General features: G+C 44.5%; 1 long non-coding RNA gene across 1 annotated transcript in view; it reads right to left on the bottom strand.

Annotated features, from left to right (window-relative positions):
* LOC147261175 (uncharacterized) overlaps positions 1-15,456 on the bottom strand; it is a 33,173-nt gene extending 17,717 nt beyond the window's left edge. Inside the window, exons 1-2 of the long non-coding RNA XR_015115710.1 lie at positions 15,395-15,456; positions 15,146-15,202 (exon numbers count right to left, since the gene is read on the bottom strand). This is a non-coding gene — a long non-coding RNA (uncharacterized LOC147261175). The remainder of the gene's footprint in view (positions 1-15,145; positions 15,203-15,394) is intronic.
* Positions 15,457-16,775: the final 1,319 nt, after the last annotated feature.

Consider the following 16,775-nt stretch of genomic DNA (forward strand, 5'->3'; position numbering starts at 1 on the left):
TCTGACACTGCTGTTTCTAGATTTAGGAGCTTGTTCCAGCAGAACTTGCTGCCACATCTTGTAGTGATATAATGGGCAGTTATGCTGATTTCACCCCCACCCAGGTAGACTATCTTGTGGACAGCACTGCAGCAGCACTCCTTGGGACACTTGATGCCGTAGCTCCCCTGAAAAAGAAGGTTTTCAACCAGAAAAGAATAGTTCCCTGGTACAGCCCAGAGCTGCGTGCCTTGAAACAGAAGACCAGACAACTGGAAAGGAAGACACATTCCAGCCAGCATGAGGAAGTCCGCCAAGCCTGGAATGAGAGTTTATTAATATATAAAAAAGAACTCCGTAATGCTAGAAGCACTTACTACTCATCCTTAATAGAAAAGAATAAGAACCACCTCAGGTTCCTCTTCAACACTGTGGGCAGGCTCATCAAGAACCATAGTGCTGTTTGTAAAAGAGTTCCCTTGAATGAGGGCTGGGTGTACAGAACAGGCAAACCAAAGCCGCAGTTAAGCAAATTTATTTGTCTTCTTGCAAGGTGGAAAACAATAATTCAAAAATTTTATAAACAAAATGGATATTCAAAAATGAAAATAACAAACATATATGCTTCAACTCAAGCAAACGAGATAGAGCATACTCAGGCTCTTGCGCCATATATGGGCAGAGCTCTTGGCAGCCTGGTGCCCAACCTCACTCTCCACTTTCCTCAAGAAAAATCCAACCAGAAGCTCTCCAGCCAGAGCCTTTTCTGCGCTGGACCAAACCAACTCTCCCTTTATTAGGACTGTCACACAAACTCACCTACCATTCAAGTGACCTTACTCTGTGTAAAAATATTTCAAAATCTCAGGTTTCTCATTAACACATACAAGGTAAGTATTCTACATGTTTTAAGCAATAGATCTCTTTGTGAATGCAACATAAACTGTGATGGTATGAAACCGGGGGTTGTAGTGGAGGATCCAAGAGCTAAAATCTGAGGCGGGTGGAGGGTGCAATAGAAATGGATTTATTAAACAAGTTGGAAACTGGAAGGTGATGGGTTGTGAGGAGGGCCAGCGTGGTGTGGGCTCGTGGAGACACTGTGAAGAGAGAAGATAAGCAGAGAGCCGATGAACACGTGGGCAACAGCAACATAAATATTTTAATGGCGTAGGCCGGAATACTCCAAGGAGATCAAGCTTGCTTAGTATAAGTAGTAAGGAGCTTCTTAGAGGGCCAACAAACCACAGAAGACGTGAAATCCACTGGCAAGGGTGAAGCCTCCACGAGCCGGTTTTGTAGGTGGATGATGACATGATTCCTCCCAGGTGTGCAGCTGCCGGAGCAACGCCCACTCCTCATGCAGCAGGAAGGCAGGGAGTTTATGGGGGAGGAATCCCCACAATAAACACTCAACACCTCAACAAACTCCCCTGTCCAAATGGTGGGTTCCAATTACCTTCCCCTACTATAAAATGAGCCCTGCAGTCAGGTGTGACTCTTTTAAGAAGATCAGATCAGTACAGGAGGCAAGTGTGTGTGTGTGTGTGTGTGTGTGTGTGTGTGTGTGTGTGTGTGTGTGTGTGTAACCATGTTAAATTCCTTTAAATAAATATGTTTCAACCTGGTATTGTTTGTATGCTGTATGATTTCTGAAACCCAAGACTAAGGAAGGTGTACATACTGCAACCCAAACTATGGTAATGAGAATGATGAAAAATCTACAAGGTGATCAGAAAATAATAAATGTATTTGGGAAAAAACAAAAACCATCACTGAACACGTGTGGCATGTACATGGCACACAGACTAGACCATGAAATTGGGATTAAGGACCTGCCCTAAAATGGTTTAAGTCCTATTTATGTGACAGGTTTCAGTTTGTTAATGTTAATAATGACCATTCGGAATATAGCAGAGTTACATATGGTGGACCACAGGGTTCAGTTTTAGGACCGATTCTCTTCCCTCTTTACATGCTCCCATTAGGTGACATAATCCAGAAGCACTCGATCAACTTCCACTGTTATGAGGATGACACATAACTCTACTGGTCGATGGAGCCAGACGACACAAACCAGTTTACTAATCTGGAAGACTGCCTAAAAGACATTAAATCCTGGATGTCCTCTAACTTCTTACTGCTAAATTCAGATCAAACTGAGGTCATCATGTTTGTACCTGAACCCCTCAGGGACACCTCTCTAACCAGATCACTACTCTAGATGGTAAATGGACTCAATTTTATATAGCACATTTCTACCTCAGCGGCACTCCAAGCTCTTTACAGTGTCGTCTCATTCACCCGTTCACACACACACTCACACACTGATGGTGGAGGCTGCCATCAAAGGCGCCAACCTACTCATGAGGAGCAATTATGGGTTCAGTATCTTGCTCAAGGACACTTCAACATGGTCACTGGGGTCAAGGTTCGAACCAGCGACCCTTTGGTTGCTAGACAGCCACTCTACCCCTGAGCCATGCCGCCCACGTGATGACGTCAGGGTGATGGCATCACCCTGAACCAGAGGACAACTGCAAGGAACCTTGGAGTCATTTTTGACCAGGACCTTTCCTTCAGCTCCCACATAAAGCATGTGACTAGGACCACCTTCTTCCATCTGCGCAGTATCGCTAAGATTAGGAACATCCTTTCCCAGAGTGATGCTGAGAAACTGGTGCATGCATTTATCACTTCTAGGCTGGACCACTGCAACTCTCTCCTGTCAGGATGTCCCAACAACTCTCTAAAGAGTCTCCAGCTAGTCCAGAACGCTGCAGCCAGGGCTCTGACAGGAGTTAAGAAGAGAGAACACATCTCTCCACTTTAGTTTCTCTCCTTCCTGTAGGATCTAGAATCCACTTCAAAATCCTTCTGCTGACTCATCAGGCTCTCAGTGATGAAGCTCCATCCTCTCTGAAAGAACTCATTTGTCCCTTCTGTCCCACCAGAGCACTCCGCTCCCAGAATGCAGGTCTGTTAGTGACTCCCAGTACCTCTAAGAACAGACAGGGAGGTAGAGCCTTCAGGTACTGGCTCCTCTACTGTGGAACCAGCATCTCTCCATGGGTCAGAGAGGCAGACACTCTGACTACTTTTAAGTCCAGGCTTAAGACCTTCCTTTATGACAGAGCCTTCAGTTAGTACTGGTTCAGGTAGTTCTGAACCATTGATAGCTATGCTGCTACAGGCTTAGAGTGCTGGGGGACACATCAGGTTACATGGAGCCCTCCTCTCCTCTCCTCTCCTCTCCTCTCCTCTTGTTGCACTTTGTAGTTTGGCCTTGGTGTCTCTCAGTCTCTCTGTGTTTCCACAGATCCACCAGAGCTCCATCTCTCTGCTCCAACCACTGTCTGCATCGCCCCCCCCACCCCCTTTTTTTATCCCCTGCTGTTACACCGGCCTGCGCTCCCCTCCCATGAACCAGCCTCCCCTTCCAGAAGCTTCCTTCTTCAACTGTTTCCATGTTTCCTACATTCTGTGTTATGAACTGTTTTCTTGTCTGTAACAACATCTCCTGCACGTCTGTCCCTCCTGGTGAGGGATCCTCCTCCCCTCCTCACCCTGAGGTTTCTCAGATTTTTCCCTGTTAAAGGTTTTCTATGGAGTTTCTCCTCAGTCAATGTGAGGCTCTGAGGGCAGAGGATGTTATTATGATGCCATGAAGCCTGGAGACAAACTGGTGGTGAAAACAGGCTACAAAGAATATTGCCTTGCCTTGTCATTCTCCTGGCTGTGGGCCTCCCCTGGACAACAAGTCCACCACAGTGTTCAGAGGGCCCGGCACGTAGGCGGCACTTAGAGAAAGGAACCTTGGGTATGCCCATGTCCACAACTTGTGGGCCAACTGCCCGAAGTGGGTAAAGCCCAGTCCCCCCTGCTTGTTGACATAGGCTGCTGCTACTTTGCTGTCAGTCTTGACTAATATATGGCAGCCCTGTAGGTGTGAGAGGAACTGTAGAAGCATAAGGTGAATTATTTGTAGCTCGAGAGCATTGATATGTTGTTTCAACCGCTTGCCGGTCCAGAATCCCCGGACTTCTAGGCCTGCATGTATGGCCCCCCCAACCTACTTGCAAGGCATCATTTGGCAGGAGTTGCCGATGTGTCATGGGGCCCAACCTGTTTCCCCTTCCCAAGTTCTGTGGGTGCCTCCACCTGCAGAGTGCCACAAAAAGTTGTCTTCTCACCCAAACTTTGGTCAACAGGGGAGTCTGGGTTCCTAAGCCCAAGCTCAGCAGACAACGCTGTACCAGTCGCATGTGTAAAAGAATGAGTGGGACTATCTGGACAGTTGCTGCCATTAAGCCCATTAGACGGAGACACTGCCTCCACCTCACCCTTGTGTTGAGGCAAAAGATGTGGAGGCAAACCCTTATGGACTCTCTCCACTGTGCAGTCAGGGAAATTGATGCTGCTGCAGAGTTAAGGGTCATGCCGAGAAACTGGGTGACCTGTGATGGTTCTAGATCACTCTTTTTTTCATCTGACTGCAGCCCCAAATTCTTGATGTGCCGCAGCAACCTGGAAACATGGTCGCAGCACATCTGTTGTGTCTGGACACATATCAGCTAATTGTCCAAATAATTGGACAAGGTGCATCCATGCACCTTGTGAATGTGTGGGTTGCCCGAGAGATTCCAAAACGGAGGACCATGAACTTGTATGTCCTGTCCCCAGATTGGAACCAAAGGAAGTGCCAATGCCTTCTCCAAATTGGTATTTGAAAATAGTCATCTTTGAGGTTGACTGTGGCAAACCAGTCATGTTGATTTAGGGCCTGGCGTACTCTTGGAACTGTAACCATTTTGCACTGGAGGAGGCGGAGGTATCGGTTCAGGCCTCTCAAGTCTAAGACTGTTTGAAGGCTTCCGTCCCTCTTGGGAATCTGCAAATAGTGTGAGAGGAACCCCGCCTGATGATCGGCCTTCTCCACTTCCCTGATCGCACCTTTGGAGAGGAATGTTGCTACCCCCTTCTCTAGTATTCGCCTGTGGTGCTTACCTCGTACTGTGGGCTGAGCCCCAGGTATTGACAGTGGGGGTTTGAGTAAGAATTGCCGCCAGCACCCCCAGGTCATAGTAGATAAGACCCATGGGTTGGCCTCTAGTGCTACTCAGGCTTCTGCTTGTCCTGCTTCAGGGCCTGGGTAGCTGGGGCTCAGCAGACTGTCAGGAGCAGAGTGGAGGCTACCAGGTCCAGCGCCAGATGGCCCCTCTACTCCCACTCTGCTGCTGGAATGTCTGTTCCCACCAATGAGCCAGCTGCTGCTTCAAGTCCCCTGGGCCCCAACTGGGTTGTGTGACTGTGTGTTCTAAGCCAAAAGCCATCCATTGTCCGAAGACAGCTGGTCGGTCCTAAAGCTGACTCTGCTGGTGACATAAGGGCAGCCGTTGACTGGTCAGTTGGAGGGACGCAATCACAACCAATACACCTAGCCTCACGCACATTAGCTAGCCGCCTGCTAACACTGGACCAGTGGCAGGATCTTGCAGGTGCGTGGAACTGTGCCAGAGCCTCAAAGTCTGGCCGGAGCAGCACCCTTGCCCATGCTGGGTGTGGAGCACCCTTCTCCTCGAAGTGGGAGGACGGAAGGTGTGGATCCTCTGGCAACATGATCTCCAAGGCTACTGCTGGCTGATTCAACAACTCTTGTAGCTGAGAGACCGCAGGCTGCTCTTGCAACCCTAAGCTGGTCTCGGTTTTTGGGCTGGTCCCCCGCCCTTTGCTGTCTTGCCCTGCTGTCAGCATGTTCTCAACTTCAGAGAGAAACAAGGAGAGTGCATCCTCATCTGTTTCCCGTCTTGAGTACCATGGAGGTAAAGAGGAGTGGCAATCCTCCTGGTTTGGTGATTGTAGTCGCTGGTGCTTTCAAGCCCCATAATTTTTGGAATGGGAGTGGGGCTGCTTTTCAGCAAAGAAGTGGGCATGAGCCTCCTTAGTGTGCTAAGGTATTATAAAGCAATTTGTTTTTTCTGCCAGCCTCGGCATACTTGGAACCCAAATATGCTATACACCTGTCGTGACCATTCTCCATGAGCAGTGTGATGTTGCAGGCCACGCACACATGAGTGGATGTACTGGCCATTATGGCAGACAATAGCAGTCAACAGCTTTTTGTTTTTTTTCCCCCTTTTTTATACTTACAAATTATACTAACCTCTATCCCTCTATTTTTTATTGTTAATTATCTTTTAATGGGGAACCCCCCTTTTTTATTTCAAAAACCCTTCTTTTTAAAGCCGCTGCAAACCTTGCAAGATCACGTGTGACTCTAGCATGATTATATCGTGCCTGGCCATGAGGGTTTGTTTACTTCAGAGATAAGTCCCCCCTTGTGCTCGGCTAGGTTTTCTTTTTGCTGGTTTGGTGGTGGCTCTTTGATTGTTACAGATAGACGAACATGTGGAGCTGAAACCTGTGTGTGCACTGAATGGGGGAATGTATATTCCAGGTGTAACACCAACGCGCACACAGGGGAACACAGGGGAATATATACAACGCAAACCCTTACCCTAAACCTTGAGACAATTTTCCCTCTACTTAACTGTGACTTCAGCAACAGGAAAGTAGTTTCATTTGTACTCTGTCCACAGTTTAAAAGGCTATGTCTTTGAGTCACGGACATCCATGTCCAAAAAAGCACTTGTCCCACGCCAATACAGGTATTTTAAACAACACTTATCTATCGTGTCTTAAAGAGTATCCACGATACACGATCCAGTAGGTCAATTCCCCATACATGTGTAATTTGTAATGGGTTGAGAGATAATCTCAATATGATCAAGAACCACTGGTTCAATCTGAAAGTATGTTAAGGTTACCTTTTTATCCTTGAGGGCCAAGTTTTACTACACCAAGCAGCAAACACACACATAATAAGAGTAAACTCTGAAGCACAACCATTTAAAATGACATACAGTCAACTTACCACAAATCAGTAAAGGTAATTTATTTAAAACACCAATGACAGCAGCAGCAAATTAATTTTTCAATCTATTTAGGCAGTCTATATCTGCCAAGGGATGGCTGGGGTCCCTGAGAACTGACCGGGCTTTCCTCAGTACTCTCAGCTGATAAAGCCCGGAAAGGTTTTTTTTTTAAGGTGGTGCCTGCTATTTTTCCAACTGTCCAACTGACTGTACCAAATCAGACTATACCAGCTGATAAATGTGAGGTTCAGGACAGATTTAATGAAGCATGAATAAAATTCTCATAAAAGTTCTGATGGAGGACTCACATGAAGTGCACCATGAAAGATGGCTGAAGTGTGCAATGGCGGTGCGTACGGCAGTCTGGCAGGTCTCGCTGGAGCTCACACAAACAATATTGCCAAATTTGCCTTTCTACAAAAAAAACAAAAACAAAAACATAGATTGACCAACATTGTTCAAAGACTGTTTGTTTTGAACTATGTGTTTGCACTACTGCTTCTATCCGTCCGGAGCTGCTATTCATGTCAACAACAACCTGACAATGGACAAGATGTTCTTTGCAGCTTCAATCTCAATCCATGGAGCCAATATGTAACCTACGCCATAATTCTAAACAATGGCCGTGCGACACTACAAACAATCTAGACATATACCTGAAGAGCTGAGAATGCTAAACAACCAAACAGAAAGATCATCTTCCTGATGGCACTCCTCCTGGCTGGTGATATCCAGGCCTCACCTGGTCTCCTCTGGTGATCTACTGCCCTCTCCAGGTGCATTGAATTCTCATCCTGTTCTGACAATGCCTCCGTTGACATGTGGAAGTGTCCACAGGGGACACCTGTTGTGGTGGGGAGACAGTTGTGTGAATTGAGTGCTCTGGTTGCTCCCTTCTGGCTTGGGAGTGGTGTTCCAGACACGGCGCTTCCCTCCAATGCCGACATGCAGTGTTCTCTCCTTGCTCTGGATGCTACAACGGCAGCAGATGTAAAGAAGTCACCCCGGGTGCAGCGTGGAGAATGCTCCTATCCACGAACAGCTGGTTGCGCTGAGTTCCAAACTCCGACTGCTCCACCCTCACCAGAGAATAAGCCCAATCAAACTGTGAATCCCGTAACACAGACTCTCAACTGGCAGCACTGGATGCTAAACCCGGAGATTAGGAAACATTGAGGAACCAACTTTATTCAGACTCTCAGTCATGCAAAACAGATCTGGGATCCATGATCCAAACCCAAAGGATTACTCGGTCGACATTTTAATATACAAAGCATTGTTTCAAAAAGCAATCAGAACGCTGACTGTCTCACTCTAACTTGGACTAACTTGGTCTTTCTGAAACATGGCTGAACAAACACTCACCCAAGGCTGCCTTCACTATACCTGGATATAACATGTTTAGAAGGGATAGGACAAGGGAGAGGGTTCACGAGTATATGTTCAAAAACACAATCACATGTAACCTCATTGAATGGTTCCAAGAAATAGATATGGAGTATGTTGGGTTGAATGTGTCACTGTCTCATTAAATGTCCTTCACTGTAATTGGCCAATATCAACCTCCATCATTCAATAACATATTTTATGAACATCTCCATAGTATTCTTAAGCAATGTGATGATAAAAATGTGTTAATACTAATGAGCAACTTTAATATAAACTGGGGGGAAAAGCGGACAGAAAAAAACTTAGAGATGAAAAACAAGTTTGATCTTTCCCAACTGATACAGGGTCCAACAAGAATAACCAACTCTTCCCAGACACAGATCAATCTTATATTTACAAACAGACCTGAGAGAGAAACTACATTGCACAACATGCTGACTGGTCTGTCTGACCATAATATAGGGATACTGGTAGGGAAATTAACCAGAAAACGATTTGCAAACTTCACCAAAAACAAATCAATTATATGATAAAATTCCTAAAAAGGTATTAATCAGCTCGGGCGGCGGCAGTGGTCCTCACTGTGGCCCCCAGCAAGAAGGTTGTGGGTGGAGCCCCGGCTGCAGCACGGGGTCTTTCTGGGTGAGTCTCCATGTTCTCCCTGTTCCTGCTGGGTTCTCTCTGGTACTCCAGCTTCCTCCCACAGTCCAAAGACATCAAGAGGGGATGAGGCTGATTGATACTCTAAATTGACCGTAGGTGTGACTGTGAGTGTGAATGGTTGTCTGTCTATATGTGTTGGCCCTGCCATGGACTGGTGACCTGTCCAGGGGGAAGGCTGCTGGGATAGGCTCCACCCCCACCACCCTGAACAGGAGAAGAGGGGGAAGATGGAGGGAGGGATGAATAGATGATGGAGGGAAGGATGAATGGATGGATGGAATTAATCAACTTTGATAATGCTAAAACCTAAATTGACTGGTCTGATTTATTAACCAGCGAAGACAGTGAGAATAGCGTCAGCACTTTTTTGAACACCATTAATGAAATAAGAGTAACCTTCAAATGGAAGATGAAACTTAAACATGGACAAAAAGGCACCTAACCATGGCTAAATGACACTCTCTGGCAACAAATGAAAGAGAGAGATTTTGCTTTCAAGAGGGCTCTAAAAACAGGGCATAGTTGTGAAGGTAAGCCGGCCACTACTATGGGCTGTTGAGGAGTTTAAGTAAGGCTAATGCATTTTTTGGGCCAGAATTATTAATGAAGCACAAGGAAATTGGAAGCTTTTATGAAGAAATCTCAATAAATTAACTAATTTAATTAATTATTTAAATTATTTAAATTAATTAACCCTTTATTAAGGAATAAAGAACAGAGATCAACTTAACCTGAAGTCAAAGAGAATGGAATATTGACTCAAGATAATAATGAGATGGCAAGCACATTTAATGATTTTTTCAGTCAGTCGATCTGAATCAAGGCATCCTAATGGAAACTGTGCCATCTATTCCTATTGATGATCCGAAACCTATCTTTGAAATAAAGGAAATATCTGAATCAGAGGTGATAAATTTATAACCTCCCTGAGGAACTCACAGGCAAAGGATTCACATGGATTAGATACCACATTTTTGACATCACATATGGACGCCCTTGTTTGGCCCACTGCTCATCTGATCAACCTATCAGTTAGGCAGAACACTTTTCCAAGCCCCTGGAAAATAGCAGTTGTATCACCAATTCATAAGTCAGCGATAAGACAATGGTGTCAAATTATAGGCCCATCGGTATCCTAACAGTGATAGCCAAGGTGTCAGAAAAATGGGTACCAGAACAACTGAGAACTCATCTAAATTTGGGCAAGAACCCCATACACCAATGCAATTTGGTTTTTGCACAAACGGCTCTACAGAGACAGCGAACTGCTTCTTACTTGAAAGCCTCAAGTCGAAATTAGATGGGAGCAGAATAGTAGGTGCATTTTTTTGGGGCCTTAGCGAAGGCTTTCAACACTGTAAACCATCAGACACTTTGAGCAAAATTATTTTAGTTTAATTTCTCAGCCAATGCCATAAAATGGATGACGTCATACTTAACTAACAGGAAACAAAGTGTACGCATTGGTAATTCTCACTCTTCATTCCTTGAATGTAATGTTGGTGTAACCCAGGGGTCAGTATTTGGCCCTATCTTGTTTATCATGTACATTAATGACTTACCTTCAGTCTGTCAGTCTGTGAATATGCAAATGTATGCAGATGATACAGTTCCATTTGTGCGCCCAAAAAGCAAACAGCAGGCTGCAACTAAAGTAACGGAAGCACCGGCCTACGTTTCTGACTGGCTACAAAGGTCATGTCTATTTCCTAACAGTAACAAAACAGTCCGCGTGTTCTTCTCAAAGGCTCCTAGTGCACAGCAAGCTGATCTTTTTATTGAAGGCCAAAAACTCTTGGTTGTGCCTGATTTTAAATACTTGGTATCATCTCAGATTCTAACTTAGCTTTTAAAAAACATGTTAAAACAGTGGCGAATACCATCAGAATTAACCTGGCTAATTTAAACACATGAGGCCATGTCTGACAACAGAGGCCGCAAACTCTCTATGCATGCCATGATCTTTTCTCACATATCAAACTGTTTCACATGCTGGTCCCAAGCAAACAAGACAACTCTGAAACCAGTAGAAACTCTTTATAAGCAAACCTGAACAACACCAGATCAAAAACCTATCAGCTCACACTGTCATAAATACCGTAAATTCCGGACGATAGAGCGCACCGTTATGTAAGCCGCAGATGCTTATTTTAGGGAAAAAAATCAACTTTGTACACGTATAAGCCGCACCGGTAAATAAGCCGCGGTGCACGGTGGAAACACCTCAGCCGCCTGTTCTCTGCGCGTTGACCCAGTCTTCCAGAGCGTTTTCAAGTTTGGGCCATATGCTATTATGACCTCTGAAAGCTTTTGTAGTCTTTTAGCATTGGGTCAGTTTGTCATGTTGCCACCTCCAGCGTCTCACCATCGATTCGTTTATGCCAAACTTACGTGCTGCAGCTCTATTTCCATCTTTAACCGCCAGATTGATTGCCTTTAACTTGAAAGCTGCATCATAAGCATTCCTTCTTCTGCTCTCCATCTTGAGGGTGAGTACAAATGACTGAAAATATCGTGTGATGCTCTTTTCACACTGCACCGCGGCATGGACTGGACGCTCCAAGTACAGTACTTAGAGAAATTATCATAACATTTGGCCAGGAATTTCCCTAAGTACGGTACTTGGAGCTGACATCAGGAACAATAGGGAATTACTGCCCGCTGCCGCTGCCCGCCACACCCTAGGGTGAAGGTATAATCCTCGTATAAGACGCACCGAAGTATAAGCCGCAGGGCATGAAGCGTCGAAAAAAGTCGCGGCTTATAGTCCAGAATTTACGGTAAGTACAGCTTATTTAATTTGAACAGTTTTTTTTTTAATGTAATCTAGATGCCTGTCTCATTTTCCAAGTATTGCATTAGAGAAAGCACCAGCTATCTATCATTGAAAACAAAACTTGAGATATGGATTAAAAGCATCCACAACTGCAATCATCAATAGCTGACCAACTTCATCTTAAGTACTGCATTTCTTTGTACTGCAATTATTATTTTTATTTTTATGACTATTTTTTCTCTCTCTCTCCCTCCCTTCTTCTTTTCATACCCTTTATCCTTTGTGCTTTTTTCTGTTATTAATGTAATCTGATGATGTGTTGACTACAGATGAAAATGAACTTTGATGCTAACGTTCACATTTTAGGCGTAAACTAAAAATCTTGATTGATGTTTAGTGTCCCTTTTAAAAAAACAAATAAATGAGACATTAACTTTCAAAAGCTTCAATATGTTCAGTGGTCAGTTTGTCGTCAATTACATTATCCAGGTATCTGAAACCCACTGTCATTTCTTTGGTGTTTTACACGACCGTCCGGGTAAGAATCTTTTCACAAATCAGTCGGGTCTTGGAGAACAGGGCCATAATCACTGTTGTCAAGAATCCAATGACCAAATTGTCAGCAAACATAATGATTTGACAACCTGCGTACTGGCTTAAGCAAGATTTGCCATTAAAAATAAATGAGAGTTGAGAGAATGCAACCCCAAGGTAACCCAGTGGAGGACAAGAGGACCTCTGACAAGACTCATTTTACTCCAACACACTGTGACACAAGTGTTAAATCCTGGTCTGATTTTTTGGCCAATGGATTTTTATGTGCAAGGCAAAGAAGTGAGGCTGAATGCAATTACAAGCTGAGTAGAAGTCAGTAAAGACAAAGCATACAAAAGACTTTGCATTCCGAGCAGAGAGAGTCCACAATCAAGCAACCAGGTAGGAAACAAGCCCTAGACAAGCAACTCGGCTCTCCAAATAAACAAAATAAAAGCCAACAAATAAAACTATTGTGTGTCGCTTTATTAAACCAGCAACTTCCAGAGGACAGAGCTGTCAGGGTGGAACCGGGAGCAAGGCACAGTGAACGGTCAAACATCCCTGGTGGAGCTCTGCGAGGTGATTTGTAAGCCCCTATTACAGATCAACAGCACAGTTACCAGCTTGTGGTGAGACAAGCTGCACAAGTCACCCTGAATTAAAGTTGGCCAAGGCCTTGCATAGCCTGCCGTGACTGAAGCCCCCATGACGAGGTCAGGTTCATCTGGTGCGATCCCCTGCCAGCGAGCATGTGTGCCATTTAAGACACAAATACCAAAAAAAAATGTAGTGGACTACAAGGTCAAACACTTCCTTGCCAAATGTAGGAGAATGGGAGAATAATGTTGCATGAAATGAAAATTATGGTGTAAATTACCAGAACAAGTTACCGTCAGGGCTGAAAGCAAGCCGGAACGGGCCGGAACACAGTTCCGGTAAAATATTCACGGCCGGAACGGAGTTTCGTTAAAAAAGGAGGAGAAGGGAGCTGTCAAAGTCCCATACTGAATAAAGAAAACAACGTCTAAAGGCGGTTTCACACTGAACGTGGCAGAAAACGCAAACACGCCCCAATTAACCAATTAACAACTGATTAAGAAAACCAATCAAAAACCATAAAACTTGGTTGGTGGGGCCTTTGGGCATGCGTCCAGTTCCGGCAAGACTTTTAAGCCACTTTCACCCCTGAGTAGCGTCCATCACTGAACAAGGGTTATGCTGAAGATGAGTGATGATTGCATGTGCGTCCTCTAAGTGAATTATTGCTACCTGATTGATTTGTTGAGTTCACATTGTGAGTCTTAAATATTGTGTAAAAGAAAAAAACATGTCAGTTGTGTCAAACATCACCAATTACCAAAAAAATAAAGAACATACAAAACCCAAATGTATCTCTCAGCTCATTTCTAATGCATGGAGTTATCGTTCATTCATTCATTCATTCATTCAGTCATTGAGTGACTTAAGTTACTCAGCTGACTTTAGTTTCTGTTTGTCCTTCCACAGTCTCACTCAGGAGCCCACTGAATGTGTGTCAGATATCATAACTGACAAGTGAATTCCATGCTGCTATATTTGTAATAAAATTTCAAACCTGATGATGTCATGTCATAGCCACAATTTCACCGATGTAAATGATCTAAATAACCCTTTGTGGCTTCACATTTTTTGTATCTAGGTTCACTAAAGCCCCAGAGCTCCCACATCTAGTCTTTAGAGGGTGTAACAATGACTCTTACAGTCATCATCATTACCTGAGTAGCCTGTGTTCCAATGTATGCAGGAATGTTTTATCTGAAGTTATAAAATTACCCACCAGAGGGCACTCCTAGATTAAATCAGCCTTTGGTAAAGTTGTCTTGTGAGAGGGCGACAACCTCTGAAACCTTGATAACCTGGCAGATAAATTATTAATAAGTCCTGAATGGTGAACCTTCAAGTAGACAGAGACTGCAGACTCCATACATTCATGGTAAAATACCACATTTTGTTGGGCACAAGTGGATGTAATATCTCAGTAACATACTGAAAGAGATTCAATGTTGGCAGGGTCGCAAACTTCCATCCAAAGGTCAAAGGTCACTGGAACCTATAACAGCAGCCTTCTCTCCCAAAGGCGCAGCCCCCCCATCACCCTTAACAGGATAAGTGGTGGAGAATGGATGGATGGATGGATGGATGGATGGATGGATATAAACTTAGGACACCCTTTCAAGCACGTGTCTGGTAACATGAAATGATGAAGTGAAACATTTTATATCTTTAAGTTCCAAATTCAACTTCAGTGTTCAGTGAAATCTTACTGGGATTTCGAGGGAACAATGATCAGTTACAATTCACCAAAATTAACTAATAATACTTCTGTTTACAATGATAAGTTCATTGTAATTATGCTAAGTAAATAGTGACCGGATTACTTACAAGTAAAATACTTCGTTAAAGTGAGGAGTACTAAATATGTATCACTTAAGCATAATCATTCATTATGCCCTTTGTCATCAAGATTGTAAAGTGGCAAACATGCACAGTATCTCACCATAACCTACCCCCCAACCCAACCCTGCACCCCCCCAACCCAACCCTGCACCCCCCCTGAGTAAATAGACACAGTAACTGTAACTGTTAGCTAATGGTTAACTCAGCATTGCTAACAGTAACCAGAAAGTAGACTACAGTCAACTAGACTGGCTCAGTTGGTGGAGGTGTGCAAGCCAACCTAAATTAAACAAGGCCCACTGGTGTGGCACTCATGACAAAAGTAACCCATGACTGCTGTGTGATTCTCTTGTCAGGCCAAACTGAGACAGAAAGACTCCATTGCCTCTACATCAAGGCTGCTCACTTAATTAACGCGTGTGCTACTAACCTTTATATCTCCGGCGGAGGTGAATGCGTCTTCAAGGACCTGCTCATCAACAGGGGGCTGTCAGGAACAAAGAAAAGTCGTCTGACTGACAGGACCTGATTTGATGCCCATCTTCCCACAATTTAAACTCTGACAAGAGCATTTAAAATATGGCTGTGATCCTCAAAGTGTGACATGATTAAATCTCCATCCACCTATCGCACTGGCAGTGAATAACTTCCTCATCAAAGACACGACACTCAATAGTACCTTTGAACCAAGTCGCTGTGTCCAAGTGAAGCAGCACGCAAAGACTTGAGTCCACACGGAGGTCCACAGGCTGAGTGAGGGAGGCTGAAGAAGACAAGCAAGCAAGCAGTTCCAATGAGCTCTGCCTACTGAGCTAAACCCCTTAGAAGTGACCTTTCACAATTACAAAGACAAACCCTAACAATAGCCTTGTCGGCTCAGGTTTCACACTCAAGTTGAGGCAAGGTGTCTCGCACCTTCACTTGTGTCCTCATGTGATCATAAAACCAGACTTGAAAGGCCTGTGGACAGCTGGGAATGAGACCTTCAACGGAGGGCAGAGTGCTTGAGCTTGGAATAGGCTGAGGGGTATGCAAAGACGGTGGTGTTCCATGGGCTAGAAGGATGTAATGATGATGACAATGACAGGAAGGAATGCAGGATGATGAGCAGCAGAGAGTTGGAGGACACCTGAGTTATATTCTTTGACCCGTCCTCCCTTTCAGCTTGATTTGCTCCTTAATGCATCACTTGAGCTGATGCACGTTCTAATTTTAAGAATTTGAGCTCAGGTACATTTAGCATGTACTTACATATGTACATACATACTTACATACATACACAACAATATGATGTAGTATCCAACATCTGACTACATACAGTACATACAAGTCTTATCACCTGTTGCTGTTAATAAGCTGCTAAGCCGTCAAAGGGCAGCCAGGAGGAATTTCACAAGTTATCTTTGTGCTCAAGGATAAAGAGAAGAAAACAATGGCGTGTCAACAGAAGCGGCCAAGGGCACTCACAGCACCCGCTGTCACTGTGTCTCCATCCAAACTGCTCATGTCGGGTTTTATTTCAGCAACTTCCAAGGATGAGGAACTCAAACCAAACCTCCAAGCTGATTTAAATACTGCATCACTTTAGATTCATGTAAGACCATCATAACTGCATTCAACATATTGAGACTTCATCAAAATAAATGTATACATTATTTGCTGAGAGTGAATTTGAAGGAGGGGCGGCGTGGCTCAGAGGTAGTGTGACCGTCTAGTAACTGAAGGGTCGCTGGTTCCATCCCCACTTCCCCCAGTGACCATGTCCAAGTGTCCTTGAGCAAGATACTGAACCCCTAATTGCTCCTGATGGCCCTGCCATGGACTGGAGACCCGTCCAGGGTGAACTCACCTCTCACCCAATGTCAGCTGAGATAGGCTCCACCCCCCCACCACCCTTAACAGATAAGCAGTATAGAAAATGGATGGATGATGAATGGATGAAAGGATGGGAGGATGGATGGATGATGAATGGATGGGAGGATGGATGAAAGGATGGATGGATGGATGGATGATGGATGGGAGGATGGATGAAAGGATGAGAACATGGATGGATGGATGGA

Source organism: Aulostomus chinensis, chromosome 5 (genome assembly GCF_037954235.1).
Source record: "Aulostomus chinensis isolate RoL2024-O1b breed Wild chromosome 5, RoL_Achi_v1.0, whole genome shotgun sequence".
Classification (NCBI taxonomy): domain Eukaryota; kingdom Metazoa; phylum Chordata; class Actinopteri; order Syngnathiformes; family Aulostomidae; genus Aulostomus; species Aulostomus chinensis.